Consider the following 18,355-nt stretch of genomic DNA (forward strand, 5'->3'; position numbering starts at 1 on the left):
ACATTTTTTCATTTGCAAGAACAAAGAAAATTTCTCTTTTCTTTTTTTTAATTTTTTTAAAAATTTTATTTATTTATTTAATTGACAGAGAGAGAGAGACAACGAGAGAGGGAACACAAGCAGGGGGAGGGTCAGAGGGAGAAGCAGGCTTCCCGCGGAGCAGGGAGCCTGATGCGGGGCTCGATCCCAGGACCCTGAGATCATGACCTGAGCTGAAGGCAGTCGCTCAGGCGCCACCCAGCGCCCCGAAAATTTCTCTTTTCTAAACAATATTCAGTATCTCAAAACATGTTGATGAATCCTGCAGTCTCATGAGTATACTTTTTGGTAAAGGGTAAAGATTAAGAGATTGTATTGGAGTTTGTTACTGACAGTCTCTAACTTTGAGCCAGTTTTTTCTATAGATTCTATTCTTATCTGTAGAAAAACTGCTTCCATACATTGTCACAGAAGTCTATTGGGAAGCTAGTAAGTTGTTGCTGAAAAAAGGATTTGTGGTTTCCTCAATTGCTTGATTTCAGTGCCATCATGCAACTGATAATTCTTATTCAATAAATGAAAATATTTTATCACCAGTCATGGTAAATCTGGCTTATAGTTAATCCACATAACCCAGAGCAGTCATTAGAGGAAGATGTGAACACTTAGAATCCAATGAAGGGGATGAGATTGCCTTTATTTGGTGTCTTTACAATAAAATGAAGGCTTCTGCAAGTAATCAAAAGGCAATTCATTCAGTAATATTTCCACTGATGCCCACCAGTTTCTTTCTTCTAAAAAATGGCGAGCAAGTTTCAGAACAAGGTCATAAATTGTAGGGGAATCAAATGAGAGGTTGTAGGGAGAAGTTGTAATTTTCAGCAACTATATTATGGTGTATGAAAGGCAAAGATGGACAGAAGCTTATAGTTTCTCTTTTTGTTAACATAAACCAGTGTTTCCTAAAGAGTGGTTAGGGAGCACCAGTTCCTTAAAATATCCTCAGAGAAACCTAAAACATAATGTTAGATAGTCAAATATATTTAAGGAAGACCTTCTTATAATTACATTAGCATATCAAAGGCTCTCAGATACCTTTCCTTTAAAGAAACTTATTCAGACTTTTTGAGACCAGCATTCCTAAACTTACATGGCCACAGGACTGTTTTATTTTTCTCATATTACAAATCAATTTGAGAAAAATTGGCATAAGTCTTCACTTCCCTTCTCATTCTCAAGCTTCAACAAATGGACATCTGTTGAACTCTATTACTAATTATTTTTATTGTACTTATATTTATTATTTATTAAATATTGACCTATAATGTCCCCAATATGAGTATATTCTACAAGATATGCTTATCTCAGGTGAATTTGTATGTGACATTCCCTGTGAGGCTATATAGAAGTTTCCATCCCTGTGGTGGGGGCAAAGGCCGAATATGATATCCATTGAGTGGTCAGATAGCTAGAGTAGTAGTTCAGATGCCATGTATCTTAGAACTTATCCTACCCAAGTGAGGAGGAACCCAAGGAAGAAAGAGGAAATGCTCCATTCTGTGTATTCAAAATCACTATTGGGACAAAGGGACAGAGCATGGACTTTGAAGTCAGGGAGAATCACAACTGAATCTGGGTTCCAACACTCACTTACCAGTTGTGTGACTTCAGGCAAATAATTTACTCTCAAGAGAGCCTTGGTGGACTCATCTACAGAAGGGGAATAATGATACTACCTCATATTGCTTTAGGAAGACTAAAAGGTTTAATGAATATAAAGCTGATAAGTAGGCAATTCTTTTCTCTCATTCCTTCTCCACTTTTTTCCTGGGCATGCAGAACATAGAACAATAGTCAGCAGGCTCAATACTTGTGCTGGCTCATAGCACTTGGACAATTAGGCCATTGTCCAAGCTGGTAGTAATGAAGATAAAATGGAAAATATGGATATTCAAGAAGATGTTGAGCCTTAAAAGAGTTCTATAATATTCCTCAGGGAGGAAAGAATAAGTGTATTAAGGAGTCCTGTCTTTGAGTAGTGGTTAATCACTCAACCTTTAATATGACGTTTTATTGAGGTGGTACTTTATCTCACCACTCAGAAATCTAATAATAACTTAATTAATGTTGCTATGAAATGCAGAAAATTCCTACATGAGACTGAGTATAAAGGAAAATTACTTGCAAGATCATTTGCTTGAAGAGAAGTACAAAGAAATAATTTCCCAGTGTGGTAGAGGCTGTGTGGGGAAAAGATTTTACACAATAAATTAGGAAATCTTTACAAGATTTTTAATATTTGCCAATTTCAGACATAAGAAATGACATTTTAGTCATATTATTTTAAAAATTGTTAATGTGATCCGTGTTCTAAAGACAAAAAGACTGTCAGAAGTAAAAAGTATCAAATCACAGGATTCTTTTCCTTCCAGAGGCCTTCAGGACATCAGATTAAATGTGTGCTTTTCTCACATGCTCCTCAATTATGACAATTGTTTTGCTTTAATCATTTTCAAACAGGAAAAGTTTTAAGAGAAAAAAAAGAAACAGGGATACAGCTGTGCTGTGGGGAAGCCATATTTCTGATGGCTTTCCTAAGAATTTCTCAAATTTCCACCCTTGTTACCTTACAGCTAATTTACAAATCAAGCCATAGGATTTTTCTTTAGCTTCACTCTGTTTCTCCATAAAGGAGTCTCTAGCCTCACCTTTAATAGTGCATCAACCACCCTATAGTCACCTTGAGGATTATCAAACTCTCAACATGGCAAACACTTAGGGCTTTAAATTGTAAGGGTATCAGTTAAAGCCACTGCCATTGTGAGTTATGAATTGACATCCCCCTGGTGGGCCTTTTCTGGTGGATGGATTAAGAAACAGACATCATCATTTCATGAACATCCGGTGTATACAGTGAAATTGTTGAAAGTTAGTGATGATGACACTTGCCTGAAATTATAGATGTCTATTTTTTATTTTTTTTTAGTTTCTCTCTCAGACAATATTATAAATCCATTCATAGATTTGACTGGTGTTCAAGTAATGACAGATGAATTGTTTTATTTTTCTTTGAAAGATATTTTCTTTTTGTCTAGGTGCACTCTATAATTCTTGCCAGGAATTACTTTTTCCTCAATAGAAATAATCAGTTATCAAAATTTTTTTCACTGTACACTCTCAGTAAGTTTTGGGAAATTTGTTTGCAGACTTACATGGAGAGTATCTTTGAAATATGTGAGTTTTTATTTTAGCTGCTATCTAAAGACTAGTATATATTTATACTAACAACTAATGACATGGGGAATTCAACTCTGGCTGCATGATAATGCAACACACAGTAAAAGGAAGTACATTTTAAAGAAGGTAAAATGAATTAGGAAACAATTATTATGGACTTCCGCTGTACTTGCTTGAACTATGCACTCCTTTATAATAATATCATGTCTCCTTCATTTATGTAAATTCAGTTCCTAACAAAGTACATAGTATCTCATTAATTCAATGGCCACTGTACAGAGTTTAGCATAGTAATGCTAATGAAACCCCAACACACATATATACACAGTACATACTTATTCAAAATAATGTTCAAGTATACTAGAGGTCACAATCTTAAGTGTGCATGGGCTCCAGGCAGATAATCCAGTAAGGGAGACAGAAGTGGTGAAACAATTGACCCTCTCTGTCTATCCTTTATTTTCCCACTTTTGATAGAGATATTAATTTAATAACTACTTTATCTTTCTCCTAACCCTCAATCGGAATAAGGCAACATAACTATTCCTAAGTAAATGCAAAGTGACACTTGCCCTTGGTCTCAGGAAAGCTGTAGCAGTCACTAAGGTCTATGGCTCCACATGTAAAGGGAGCAGGCATCATTCAGCCAGGCCTGTCATTTTCCTGTGGGAACGATAATCGGCCAGGCTGGGGAATATGAATTTTTATGTGAAATCTGATTTTAAGATGTTTGGATAGGCAGATGGAATCCAGAAAAGCCATATGGCAACCTGGTAATGCCAGAGAACTGTGAGAAAGAGTTGAAGCCTCAGTGAAATTAAATCACCAATGCCGATAACAACAATAACAATAAACATATGGAGTGCCTGGGTGGCTCAGTCGGTTAAGCAACTGCCTTCGGCTTAGGTCAGGATCTCAGAGTCCTGGGATAGAGCCCCATGTTGGGCCCCTTGCTCAGCGGGGAGTCTGTTTCTGCCTCTCCCTCTGCCTGCTTGTGCTCTCTGTGTTGCTCTATCTCTCAAATAAATAAATAAACTCTTAAAAAAATAAACCTTGTGCATTTCCATTTGTAATATACAAGATGTAGACTCTTAACTAGTATAAAAATGAAAGTCATATCCATCCCCAGGTTATTATTCCCCAGATACAATGACCTACCCAGGAGAGGGAGAGAGAAGAGAACAGGCAAGTGGGTCCCAATTATGCCTTAGTCACAGCCCAACAGCATCTAATAAGGGAAAGAATCATTACTATTTTTTTTAATAAAAGGCTGTTCTTTTTGTAATACTGACACACTTATTTTTATTTGAAGTACTTTCTTTTTCTTGTTGTGCATCACTGATTTTAATAAAGAAAAATGTGCTTCTGAGAGATAATAACCGAGCTGGCTGGTCTATAGTCCTTTGGGTTGAGTAATTTGATGTTGAGTTGAGAGTAAGTACCGCAACTGTCGGGGACACCTTGTCCTCGGTACAGTTCACTGACGGTTCATCTTTGGGTGCAGATAAGACTTGTTCTTGTTTCCTGTAGGAGGAATATATCCACTGAGACCAGGGGCCAAACTCCATTCTTCACAAGATGGTTTTACTTCAAGCTTCATTCTCTTCTCGTCAGGGTCGCACACAACAGCATGCCTAGTGAGACTTTGTCCCATTGCACGTGTTTTGCCACAGCCGGCATGTTCACATGTAAATGGGAGCCTTTCCTAGTGAAAAGAGAGAATGTGGCTCTGGAGGTTCAACACAGTTGTGCAGTTTCCACCACAGCCTTCTCTTGGACACTGGCAAACATCCTTTTCTGGGGCATGAGTTTTCATATGTTGCTTAGGGGAATCTTTGTGGGTTTTTTTTTTTTCAAATTTTTATTTAAATTCTAGTTAGTTAAATTATAGTATAATATTGGTTTCAGGAGTAGAATATCAGTGATTTATCACTTACATACAAAACCCAGTGCTCATCACAAGTGTCCTCCTTAATCCCCATCACCCATCTAGCCCATCCCCCACCCACTTCCCTTCCATCAACCCTCAGTTTGTTCTCTATTGTTAAGAGTGTCTTAAGGTTTGCTTCCCTCTCTTTTTTTCTTCCTTCTTCTATGTTCATCTGTTTTGTTTCTTAAGTTCCACATCTGAGTGAAATCATATGGTGTTTGTCTTTCCCTTACTGACTTATTTCGCTTAGCATAATGCACTCTAGCTCCATCCATGTTGTCACAAATGGCAAGATTTCATTCTTTTGATGACTGAGTAATATTCCATTACACACACACTCACACACACACACACATTTGCGTGTGTGTGTGTGTGGCACATCTTCTTTATCCATTTATCATTTGATAGACACATTTGGCTATTGTTGATAATTTGGCTATTGTTGATAATGTTATAAACATCAGAGGGCATGTGCCCCTTCAAATCAGTATTTTTTTATCTTTTGGTTAAAGACCTAGTAGTGCAATTGCCAGGTTGTAGGGTAGTTTTATTTTTAACTTTTTGAGGAACCTCCACACTGTTTTCCAGACTGGCTTCACCAGTTTGCATTCCCATCAACAATATAAGAGTGTTCCCCTTTCTCCACATCCTCGCCAAAAATTGTTGTTTCCTGAATTGTTCATTTTAGCCATTTTAACAGGTGTGATGTGGTATCTCATTGTAGTTTTGATTTGTATTTCCCTGATGATGAGTGATGTTGAACATCTTTTCACGTGTCTGTTAGCCATCCAGATGTCTTCATTGGAAAAATGTCTGTTCATGTCTTCTTCCCATTTCTTAACTGCACTATTTGTTTTTTTGGGCATTGCATTTGATAAGTTCTTTATAGGTTTTGTGTATTAACCCTTTATCAGATATGTCATTTGCAAATACCTTCTCCCCTATTGTAGGTTGACTTTCAGTTTTGTTGATTGTTTCCTTTGCTACACAGAAGTGTTTTATTTTGATGAAGTTCCAATAGTTCATTTTTCCTTTGTTTCTCTTACCTCTGGAGACGTGTCTAGGAAGAAGTTGCTACGGTGGAGGTCACAGAGGTTGCTGCCTGTGTTCTTCTCAAGGATCGTGATGGTTTCCTGTCTCATATTTAGGTCTTTCATCCATTTTGAATTTATTTTTGTGTGTGGTGTAAGAGAGTGGTTCAGTTTCATTCTTCTGCATGTTGCTGTGCAGTTTTCCCAGCACCATTTGTTGAAGAGACTGCCTTTTTTCCATTGGACATTCTTTCCTGCTTTGTCGAAGATTAATTGACCATATAGTTGTGGGTCAACGTAATCTAGCATACTTGGCATTTTATGTCCTCTTTATGGGTTTCTTTCACATGTTTTAAAAGCTCTGTCCATGTTTGCCACAAAGGAATATTCTGTTTGACACATCCAGCCCTATGGACCTTCCCTTGTAGTTTCAGCCTGCTGGGTGAGGTGAAGCATTTCCCATGTCCTTCATGGGCACACTTGTCTGTGGTGCTGGCACTGGAATTTTGGCACTGATGGATTCTCAGGTGCTGGTGTTTCTTTTTTTTTTTAATACTTTAATTTTTTATTCTTATGTTAATCACCATACATCATTAGTTTTTGATGTAGTGTTCCATGATTCATTGTTTGTGCATACCGCCCAGTGCTCCACACAGAATGTGCCCTCCTCAATAACCATCACCAGGCTAAGCCATTGCCCCACCCCCCTCCGGTCTAGAACCCTCAGTTTGTTTTTCAGAGTCCATCGTCTCTCATGGTTCGTCTCCCCCTCTGATTTACTCCCATTCATTCTTCCCCTCCTGCCATCTCCTTTTTTTTCTTAACATATATTGCATTATTTGTTTCAGAGGTACAGATCTGTGATTCAACAGTCTTGCACTATTCACAGCGCTCACCATAGCACATACCCTCCTCAATGTCTATCACCCAGCCACCCCATCCCTCGCACCACCCCACCACTCCAGCAACCCTCAGTTTGTTTACTGAGATTAAGAATTCCTCATATCAGTGAGGTCATTGATACATATCTTTCTCTGATTGACTTATTTCACTCAGCATAATACCCTCCAGTTCCAACCACGTACTTGGAAATGGCAAAATCTCATTCCTCTTGATGGCTGCATAATATTCCTTTGTGAATAGATACCACATCTTCTTTATATATTCATCTGTCGAAGGACATCATGGCTCTTTCCACAGTTTGGCTATTGTGGATATTGCTGCTATAAACATTGGGGTGCACATACCCTTCGGATCCCTACATTTGTATCTTTGTGGTAAATACCCAGTAGTGCAATTGCTGGATCATATGGTAGCTCTATTTCCAACTTTTTGAGGAACCTCCATACTGTTTTCCAAAGTGGTTGCACCAGCTTACATTCCCACCAACAGTGTAGGAGGGTTCCGCTTTCTCCACATCACTGCCAACATCTGTCGTTTCCTGACTTGTTAATTTTAGCCATTCTGACTGGTGTGAGGTGGTATCTCATTGAGGTTTTGATTTGGATTTCCCTGATGCCGAGTGATGTTGAGCACTTTTTCATGTGTCTGTTGGCCATTTGGATGTTTTCTTTGGAAAAAAGTCTGTTCATGACTTCTGCCCATTACTTGATTGGATGATTTGTTCTTTGGGTTTAAGTTTGATAAGTTCTTCATAAATTTTGGATACTAGCCCTTTATCTGATATGTCCATTGCAAATATTTTCTCCCATTCTGTCGGTTGTCTTTTGGTTTTGTGGACTGTTTCTTTTGCTATGCAAAAGCTTTTTATCTTGATGAAATCCCAAGAGTTCATTTTTGCCCTTGCTTTCCTTGCCTTTCACAATGTTTCTGGGAAGAAGTTGCTGTGGCTGAGGTCGAAAAGTTTGCTGCCTCTGTTCTCCGTTAGGATTTTGATGGATTCCTGTCTCACATTGAGGTCTTTCAACCATTTGGAGTCTATTTTTGTGTGTGCTGTAAGGACATGGTCCAGTTTCATTCTTCTGCATGTGGCTGTCCAATTTTCCCAACACCATTTGTTGAAGAGACTGTCTTTTTTCTATCGGACATTCATTCCTGCTTTGTCAAAGATAAGTTGACCATAGAGTTGAGTTCTGGGCTCTCTATTCTGTTCCATTGATCTATGTGTCTGTTTTTGTGCCAGTACCATACTGTCTTGATGATGACAGCTTTGTAATAGAGCTGGAAGTCCGGAATTGTGATGCCACAAGCTTTCCTTTTCTTTTTCAACACTCCTCTGGCTATTCGGGGTCTCTTCTGGTTCCATACAAATTTTAGGATTATTAGTTCCATTTTTTTGAAAAAAGTGGATGGTCTTTTGATGGGGATTGCATTGAATATGTAGATTGCTCTAGGTAGCATTGACATCTTCACAGTGTTTATTCTTCCAATCCATGAGCATGGAACATTTTTCCATTTCTTTGTGTCTTCCTCAATTTCTTTCATGAGTATTTTATAGTTTTCTGAATACAGATCCTTTGCCTCTTTGGTTAAATTTATTCCTAGGTATCTTATGGTTTTGGGTGCACTTGTAAATGGGATCGACTCCTTGATTTGTCTCTCTTCTGTCTTGTTGTTGGTGTATAGGAATGCCACTGATTTCTGTGCATTGATTTTATATCCTGCCACTTTACTGAATTGCTGTATGAGTTCTAGCAGTTTTGGGGTGGAGTCTTTTGGGTTTTCCACATAAAGTATCATACCACCTGCAAAGAGTGAGAGTTTGACTTCCTCTTTGTCGGTTTGGATGCCTTTGATTTCTTTTTGTTGTCTGATTGCTGTGGCTAGGAATTCTAATACTGTGTTGAGTAACAGTGGTGATAGTGGACATCCCTGCCACGTTCCTGACCTTAGGGGAAAAGCTGAGAGGGGAAAAGCTCTCAGCTTTTCCCCATTGAGAATGATATTCACTGTAGGTTTTTCTTAGATGGTTTTTATGATATTGAGGTATGTACCCTTTATCCCTATACTCTGAAGAGTTTTGAATGGGAAAGGATGCTGTACTTTGTCAAATGCTTTTTCTGCATCTACTGAGAGGGTCATATGATTCTTGTTCTTTCTTTTGTTAATATATTGTATCACGTTGATTGATTGGCAGATCTTGAACCAAACCTGCAGCCCAGGGATAAATCCCAATTGGTCATGGTGAATAATCCTTTAATGTACTGTAGGATCCTATTGGCTAGTATTTTGGTGAGAATTTTTGCATCCATGTTCATCAAGGATATTGGTCTGTAATTCTTTTTGATGCGGTCTTTGTCTGCTTTTGGGATCAAGGTAGTGGTGGCCTCATAAAATGAGTTTGGAAGTTTTCCTTCCATTTCTATTTTTTGGAACAGTTTCAGTAGAATAGGTATTAATTCTTCTTTAAATGTTTGGTAGAATTCCCCTGGGAAGCCATCTGGCCCTGGGCTTTTGTTTGTTGGGAGATTTTTGATGACTGCTTCAATTTCCTTAGTGGTTATAGGTATGTTTAGGTTTTCTATTTCTTCCTGGTTCAATTTTGGTAGTTGATACATCTTTAGGAATGCATCCATTTCTTCCAGGTTATCTAATTTGGGGCATAGAGTTGCTCATAATATGTTCTTATAATTGTTTGTATTTCTTTAGTGTTGGTTGTGATCTCTCCTCTTTCATTCATGATTTTGTTGATTTGGGTCATTTTTCTTTTTGATCAGTCTGGCCAGGGGTTTATCAATCTTGTTAATTCGTCAAAGAACCAGCTCCTAGTTTCGTTGATCTGTTCTACTGTTCTTTTGGTTTCTATATCATTGATTTCTGCTCTGCCCTTTATTATTTTTCTTCTCCTGCTGGGTTTAGGTTTTATTTGCTGTTTTTTCTCTAGCTCCTTTAAGTGTAGGGTTAGGTTGTGTATGGGAGACCTTTCTTGTTTCTTGAGAAAGGCTTGTAAGGACAGCCTTTTCTGCATCCCAAAGATTTTGAACAGTTGTGATTTCATTTTCATTGGTTTCCATGAATTTTTTAAATTCTTCTTTAATTTCCTGGTTGACCCATTCATTCTTTAGTAGGATGCTCTTTTTTTTTTTTAAAGATTTTATTTATTTGAGATTTAGAATGAGATAGAGAGAGAGCATGGTGGGGAGGGTCAGAGGGAGAAGCAGACTCCCCACTGAGCAGGGAGACCGATGTGGGACTCGATCCCGGGACTCCAGGATCATGACCTGAGTCGAAGGCAGTCGCTTAACCAACTGAGCCACCCAGGCGCCCTAGTAGGATGCTCTTTAGCCTCCATGTATTTGAGTTCTTTCCAACTTTCCTCTCGTGATTGAGTTCTAGTTTCAAAGCACTGTGGTCTGAAAATATGCAGGGAATAATCCCAATCTTTTAGTCCTGGTTGAGACCTGATTTGTCACCTAGGATATGATCTATTCTGGAGAATGTTCCATGAGCACTAGAGAAGAATGTGTATTCCGTTGCTTTGGGATGGAATGTTCTGAATATGTCTGTGAAGTCCATTTGGTCCAGTGTGTCATTTAAAGTCTTTATTTCCTTGTTGATCTTTTGCTTAGATGATCTGTCCAATTCAGTGAGGGGGGTGTTAAAGTCCCCCACTATTATTGTATTGTTGTCAATGTGTTTCTTTGCTTTTGTTATTCATTGCCTTATATAATTGGCTGCTCCCACGTTAGGGGCATAGATATTTACAATTGCTAGATCTTCTTTTTGGATAGACCCTTTAAGTAGGATATAGTATCCTTCCTCGTCTCTTATTACAATCTTTGGTTTAAAATCTAATTTGTCTTATATATGGATTGCCATCCCAGATTTCTCTTTGTGTCCATTAGCATGGTAAATGGTTTTCCACCCCCTCACTTTCAATGTGCGGATGTCTTTGGGTTTAAAATGAGTCCTTTGCAGACAGCATATCGGTGGGTTTTTTTTTAATCCAATCTTATAGCCTGTGTCTTTTGATTGGGGTATTTAGCCCATTTACATTCAAGGTAACTATTGAAAGATATGAATTTAGTGCCATTGTATTGCCTGTAAGGTAACTGTTACTGTATATTGTCTGTGTTCCTTTCTGATCTTTGCTGCTTTTAGGCTCTCTCTTTGCTTAGATGACCCCTTTCAATATTTCTTGGAGGGCTGGTTTTGTGTTTGCAAATTCCTTTAGTTTTTGTTTGTCCTGGAAGCTTTTCATCTCTCCTTCAATTTTCAATGACAATATTGGATATAGTATTCTTGGCTGCATATTTTTCTCGTTTAGAGCTCTGAAGATATCATGCCAGTCCTCTCTGGCCTGCCAGGTCTCTGTGGATAAGTCTGTTGCCAATCTAATATTTCTACCATTGTAGGTTACATATCTCTTCTCCCGAGCTCCTTTCAGGATTTTCTCTTTGTCTCTGAGACTCATAAGTTTTACTATTAGATGTCGGGTGTTGACCTATTTTTATTGATTTTGAGAGGGGTTCTCTGTGCCTCCTGGATTTTGTTGCCTGTTTCCTTCCCCACGTTAGGGAAGTTCTCTGCTATAATTTGCTCCAATATACCTTCTGCCCCTCTCTCTCTTTCTTCTTCTTCTTCTTCTGGGAATCCAATTATTCTAATGTTGTTTCATCTTATCGTATTGCTTATCTCTCGAATTCTGACCTTGTGCTCCAGTAGTTGTTTATCTCTCTTTTTCCATCTTTCCATCTTTTGGTCTTCTATATCGCTAATTCTCACTTCTGCCTCATTTATCCTAGCAGTTAGTGCCATTTTTTATTGCACCTGATTAATAACCTTTTTGATTTTGACTTGGTTAGATTTTAGTTTTTTTATTTCTCCAGGAAGGGTTTCTCTAATAACCTCCATGCTTTTTTCAAGCCCATCTAGTATCTTTAAAATCATGATTCTGAACTCTAGGTCCGATATCATACTAATGTCCATATTGAGTAGGTCCTTGGCAGTCGGTACTACCCCTTGTTCTTTTTGTTGTGGTGATTTTTTTCGTTTGTCATTTTGTCCAGAAGTGAATAGATGAATGAGAGAACAAAATGCTAACAGGTTTACAACGTCCCCAGAAAATATACTCTAAACAAATCAGAAAAGACCTGAAACCAGGGGAAAAGAAAGGGAAAGAAAGAAAAAAGAAAGGGAAAAAAAAGAAAAAGATAAAAATAAAAACAAACAAAAACAGAACAAAACAAAACAAAAAAAAACAGAATATGATCAAATATGATCAGGCTAGTGCATAGATCAGTGCCACACACTAGATTTTGGGTGTATTTTGGTCTGTTAGAAGAAAGTGCCTCCTAAAATTTTAAAGAAAGAAAGACATATATGTACAAATTAAGGGTTGATACATTGAAGGGATGGAATATGACTTTAAAGTTGAAAATTATAAAAGATTTTATAGAAGAAATTGATAGATAATAAGTTGTTTGAAAAAAGAAAGAAGATTTAAGGAAAAAAGGGAAAAAATGGGAGAGAATGTGATCAGGCAGGAGACTAGAACAAAGCCATACACTAGTGATTTAGGGTGTATTTTGATCTGTTAGAAGAAACTGTATCTCAAAATTTTAAAGAGAGAACAACTTATATATATGTATGCCAAAAATAAGGGTAACTACTATGAAGAGATAGAATATGACTCTAAAAATGAAAAATTAAAAAAAAAATTTTAAAGGGATTGATAAGATGTTGGTTGAAAAAGGGAAAAAAACAGTTAAAAAAATTAACTTTGAAAGACTAATGGATCATGGTAAAAAAGCCATGAATTCTATGTGCAGTATTCCCCTAGCGCTGGAGTTCTGCTGTTCTCATTGATCGGTAAACTTGGTCTTGGCTGGCTGTTCCTGTTGATCTTCTGGGGGAGGGGCCTTTTGCCGTGGTTCCCAAATGTCTTTGCCAGAGGCAGAATTGCCCTGCCCTTGCCTGTCCGGGCTAAGTAATCTGCTCAGGTTTGCTCTTGGGAGCTTTTGTTCCCTGCAAGCTTTCTGTTCAGCTTTGGAGGATGAGAGTGAAAATGGTGGCCTCTAATCTCCAGCTTGGAGGAGCCGATAACCCGGGCTCCCACTCCTCAGTGCGCCCCCAGAGAAAAGCAGTCAATGTCTCCCATCTCTCCAGTCTCTGGCCACAGTCCGTGCTCACCCGGCCTGTGACCGAGTGTTTCTATCTCTGGCACCCGACTCAGTGTGGAGTCTCCAAACCCAGCAGATCCTTGCGGTGTGCTCCTGCACTGCTCCTCCCAGAAGAGGAAGGAGAGTCTCCCCGGATCTGCTGCTTGTGGGGTCCCTGCTGGAGGAGCAGTGGCCCGACTGGGCCGCGAATCACGGTTTATGGCAATCCTGAGCTGAGAGCCCGTGCCTCGGCTCCGTCTCTGCAGCCGGCTTCCCCGCTTTGATACCTGGGAGATTTGCTGCACTCAGGCACCCCTGCTTTTTCTGTGACCCCGAGAGTCCTGAGACCACACTGTCCCGCCAGGGTTCCACCCCCAGCTTAACCACTGGAGCGACATCCCTCAGCGGAGCCGATTTCTAAAAGGTCTGATTTTGTGCTCTGCGGCTCTATCACTTGCCAGAAGCGGTCAACAGAGGCCCCCTCCCCGACCGTCTATCCTCCCGAATATCGCCCCGGATTCACTTCTCTGCACGTCCTACCTTCTAGTAAGTGGTCGCTTTTCTGTTCAGAGAGTTGTTGGTGTTCTTTTCTTCTATCTCCTGTTGAGTTTGTAGGTGTCCAGAATGGTTTGATCCCTATTCAGCTGAATTCCTGAGACCAGACAAAATCCAGGTCTCCTACTCCTCCACCATCTTGGGAGAGTGTCTCTCAGCTGCTGGTGTTCTTAAAGGCCTTCTTACAACCTTCAAAAGTGCATAGATATCGTTTTTTGCTGATTTTTATGTCTGCATTCAAAATGCTTCTTCAGGTTTGATTTTGTGTTAAATCTGTGGTCACAGCCACTAGCCATGTAAATGGCTTTCCCTGTCCCTGTGAATCAGGACATGGCAGCTCAGATGGTAGTCCCTGACAAAGTCCCTTTGCCACATCCTTGGTGGTCATACACAAAGGGTGTCTCCCAGTGTGCTTGTGCAGGTGCACCTCTAGCTTCCAGGCCTTACTGTGATTGGTGCTGCAGTCAGGAGAGGAGCAGATGAACCTCCTATTGAGCGCTTAGGGTGGCAGGAGGGTGCTCATGGAGGGGAGGCAGTGCTGGCGATGTTCAGGGATGTCACCAACAACGCTGGCCCTGCTCCAGGACCATGGGGCCCACCCTCTCCAACATCCTCATGGCCAGCCATGTGCAGAGCCAAGTACCACAAGCTCTTGTGCACTGCCAACTCTGTCATGCCTTCTGCTCCCAGAAGACCCTCGATGCAATTAAAAAATAAGAGTGCAGTTATAAGTATTAGGCCAATCAGTAGGAGTGTGCAGCTAGTCTCACATTCTATAGTCTGTGCTGCTTTGGTTCAGCAAAGAAAAAAGACAAATGATAATATGTGGGTTTTTTTGCTTATTCACAATGCCAGCACTGTTTGAAGAAATACTTATTACCAGAGGGTCACGGTTGCATAATTATAGACATCTTTAAATAAAGTTTTACTTTTATTATTCAACTTTTATGGCAAATACAAAAAAATTAAAAAGATATTATGCACATAACCTGGCACACGGTAGGTGATCAATATATATTTGTTGAAAGAATAAATGGATTATTTTACCATGTTCAGCAAGAGTGCACACATGTGTGTAAGTCATCTATAACTAAAAGTATCAGAAACATATAATTGGATCTGCTTATGTAACCATCTAAAAGCAATTAATTACAGACTTATTACAGCTAATAAAATTTAATCTGAATAGAAACATAAAAGTACCCAAAATGGAAATTCTAGGTCAAATTGCATTATAATTGTTTGGATTAAAGTCTTTGCATGCAGAATAAATTTCCTTTTAATCACGCAAAATGTCTCTAAAACTATTTTGCATTGGAAATATAGGTAGACTATCTTAAATGAAATTTGAAAATCTTCTTTTTGTTCCCTTAAAGGAGTCAGTAACAAATGATTTCAGCAGTAATTCCTATTAATTTTTATATCAAATATCTTCTCAACTTCCACACCTATTGAATTTTTGAATTATTGGTTGACTAGTGGCAATGATAATGTTCATTTTCATTTTCTTCCTTACTGAGCAGCAGTGCTTAATGTCAAAAACATTTACTAACAGAAGGTGTTTACATTCAACATGAACAGAACAAACAGATTCCAAACATCAATTACAATATGAAAAACATGATGCACAATACAGATGATTCTGTGTGACTAAGGAATGATTAATGTCTCTTACTGTTAGGAACTAGAGAAGACTCACCAAATGGCCCATTAGATTCACATTCGCAGACTTTCTGTGAAATTGAATTAAGTGAGGTGTTAATGCTTATAGAGTTTTTAATTTTAAAATACCAAAATTAAATCACTACCAATCATCAGGAAAAAATAAGCAAAGAGATCTGAGATATACCTATAGTTTCCAGGTTTTAAAACGTTTGTCCTCTAAAAACCTAGGGTTCTGTAATTCAAAACATAAATGTCCCTGGTAGATAGTAAATATATCCTAGATGAAATCAAGATCCTGGGAACAAAAGAACTCTTTCATGGTTAAGGAGTAGGTCTTTATGTCTGGTGGATTAAAGTTGGGCCTCTTCATTGTAGTATTACATTTCTCCCAACAGTAAACTGGGAGTATTATTTCTTTTTGGTCCCAGAGTGATAGATGAGGAATTGTCTTATCTCTTTTCCTCTAATTACCTCTCCACTTTTAAGTAGCAAACACTAATAACAATTTCCATGAATTAGAGGCAAAAAATTATGTTCACTCTCAATTAGTCATCTTAACTGGATTTTAACTTCCTTAAATGCATAAAATATTTCTTGTGAGTCCTTAGTACATAATCCTTTATTTTACTATAGAAAAATATACAGAGTTCAAGAATGGCTTTGGCTAACATGGTTTTGTTTTATCATTAAAATGTGATGTTGAAATTCTGAAACCACTGCACAACTATGCTGGAATTAAGTAAGTAGATAAAAGATGATGGAAACCAGGTTTATCATTGTTCTAGTGGGGAGTTACAAAAAAGAGATAACAATGACTAGAATGATCCAACTGCTTCTGGATTTAAGTTAGAGACAACACTATGAACTCATGTTTTAATAGAGATACAGATGGATATACGTAGATGATTGATAGATACATACATACATACTTACATATAGATGGATATAGGTAAATGATAGATGAATGATAGATGATAGATAGGTAAGGATGAATATGTGTAGAATATTTATAGATATGTGTGTAAACATGTTTAGTATTCATACATATTTCCAAACTCTTATCTGAGAGAAGTAGAAACAATGATGTTTCAGAAACAAGGAGCACACCCAAGGACCATATCTTGCTTTGTAATACCATTCTCCATAAAAGGAACTAGAATTCCCTGGCAAACTGGCTTATTCTACAACTGGAGCAGGGAATATATAAAATGAACTTGGGTCATCTTGCAGTGGTAGAAGGTAAAGAAATGGTAAAACACACACACACAGTGGGGAGGAGAAAGATGGCAGAGGAGTAAGAGACCTAAGTTTCGTCTGGTCCCAGGAATTCAGCTAGAGAGTAATCAAACCATTCAGAACACCTAAAAACTCAACAGGAGATTGAAGAAAAGAATAGCAGCAATTCTACAAACAAAAAAGCAACCACTTCTGGAAGGTAGGATATGTGGAGAAGTGAATCCAAGACAATATATGGGAAAATTCCCGTGGGGAGGAAGCCTCTGAGAGCTAGCTACCAGCAAGTGATAGAGCAATGGAGCACAAAATCAGAACTTTAAGAAGTCTGCTCCGCTGAGGGATGGGGCTCCAGTGGCTAAGTGGGGGAGTGGAACACTTGCTGGGACAGTGTGGTCTCAGGACCCTCAGGGTCACAGAATAAACAAGCGTGCCTGAGTGTGGCAGAGCTCCCAGGTATCAGAGGGGGGAAGTCAGTTGCAAAGATGGAGCTGAGGAGTTGGCTCTCAGCTCAGGGTTGCCATAAACTGTGATCCACGGCACAGTTGGGCCACTGCTCTTTGAGTAGGAACACAACAAGCAGCAGATCCAGGTAAATTCCCCTTATTCCCCCAGGAGGAGCAGCGTGGGAGCCAGCCGCAGGAATCTGCTGGGTTTAGAGACTCAGAACGGGGTCATGTGCCAGACATAGAAACACTTGGTCACAGTCCAGGTGAGCACAGAGTGCAGCCAGAGACCAGGGAGACAGGAGTGATTGCCTGCTTTTTCATGAGGGCTCACTGAGGAGTGGGGCCCTGAGCTCTCAGCTCCTCAGGACCAGAGATTGGGAGGCCGCCATTTTCATTCTCCTCCTCCAAAGCTGTATGGAAAGATTTCAGGGAACCAAAGCTACCGAGAGCAAACCGCAGCAGATTACTTACCCTGACCTCTGGCAAGGGCAGTGCAATTCCGCCTCAGGCAAAGACATTTGAGACACTGCAACAGGCCCCTCCCCAAGAAGATCAGCAAGAACATCCAACCAAGACCAAGTTTACCAATCAATGAGAACAGCAAAACCCCAGAGCTAGGGGAAAACAGCACATAGAATTCATGGCTTTTTTCCCCCTGATCCTTTAGTCTTTCAAAGTTAATTTTTTAAATTTTCGTTATTTTTTCTTTTCTGTTTTTAGTTGAATTTTTCTTCTTCCCCTTTCCAACCAATATCTTTTCAATTCATTTTTTTTAAATCTTTTTAATTTTCATTTTTACAGTTATATTTTATCCCTTTACTTTTCTGTATATGTATATATGTTTTTTTTTTCTTTAAAATGTTAGGATACAGTTTCTTCTAACAGACCAAAATATACCCTAAATCTAGTGTATGACATTGACCTAGTCTCCTGCCTGATCACATTCTCTTTTTTTTTTTTAATTTTTTTCATTCTTTTTTCAACCAACTTCTTATCTTATCAATTACTTTTTAAAAATCTTTTTAAATTTTCATCTTTACAGCCATATTCCATCCCTTCATTGCATTTATCATTTTTGTATATATATATATATATATATATATATATATATATATATATATGATAAGATGTAAGATGTCAGAACTAGAGTTCAGAATGACAGTTATAAAGATATTAGCTGGGCTTGAGAAAAGCATAGAAGATACTACAGAATCA

The 18,355-nt window shown here is 38.7% G+C and overlaps 1 pseudogene; it reads right to left on the minus strand.

The window, feature by feature from the left end:
- Positions 1–4,475: 4,475 nt before the first annotated feature.
- Positions 4,476–14,316, minus strand: LOC112821551 (transcription factor IIIA pseudogene; annotated as a pseudogene).
- Between the last annotated feature and the right edge of the window lie 4,039 nt (positions 14,317–18,355).

The sequence above is a fragment of the Callorhinus ursinus genome, unplaced genomic scaffold (genome assembly GCF_003265705.2).
Source record: "Callorhinus ursinus isolate GAN/ISIS: 27379988/994484 unplaced genomic scaffold, GSC_fseal_2.0 scaffold10, whole genome shotgun sequence".
Classification (NCBI taxonomy): domain Eukaryota; kingdom Metazoa; phylum Chordata; class Mammalia; order Carnivora; family Otariidae; genus Callorhinus; species Callorhinus ursinus.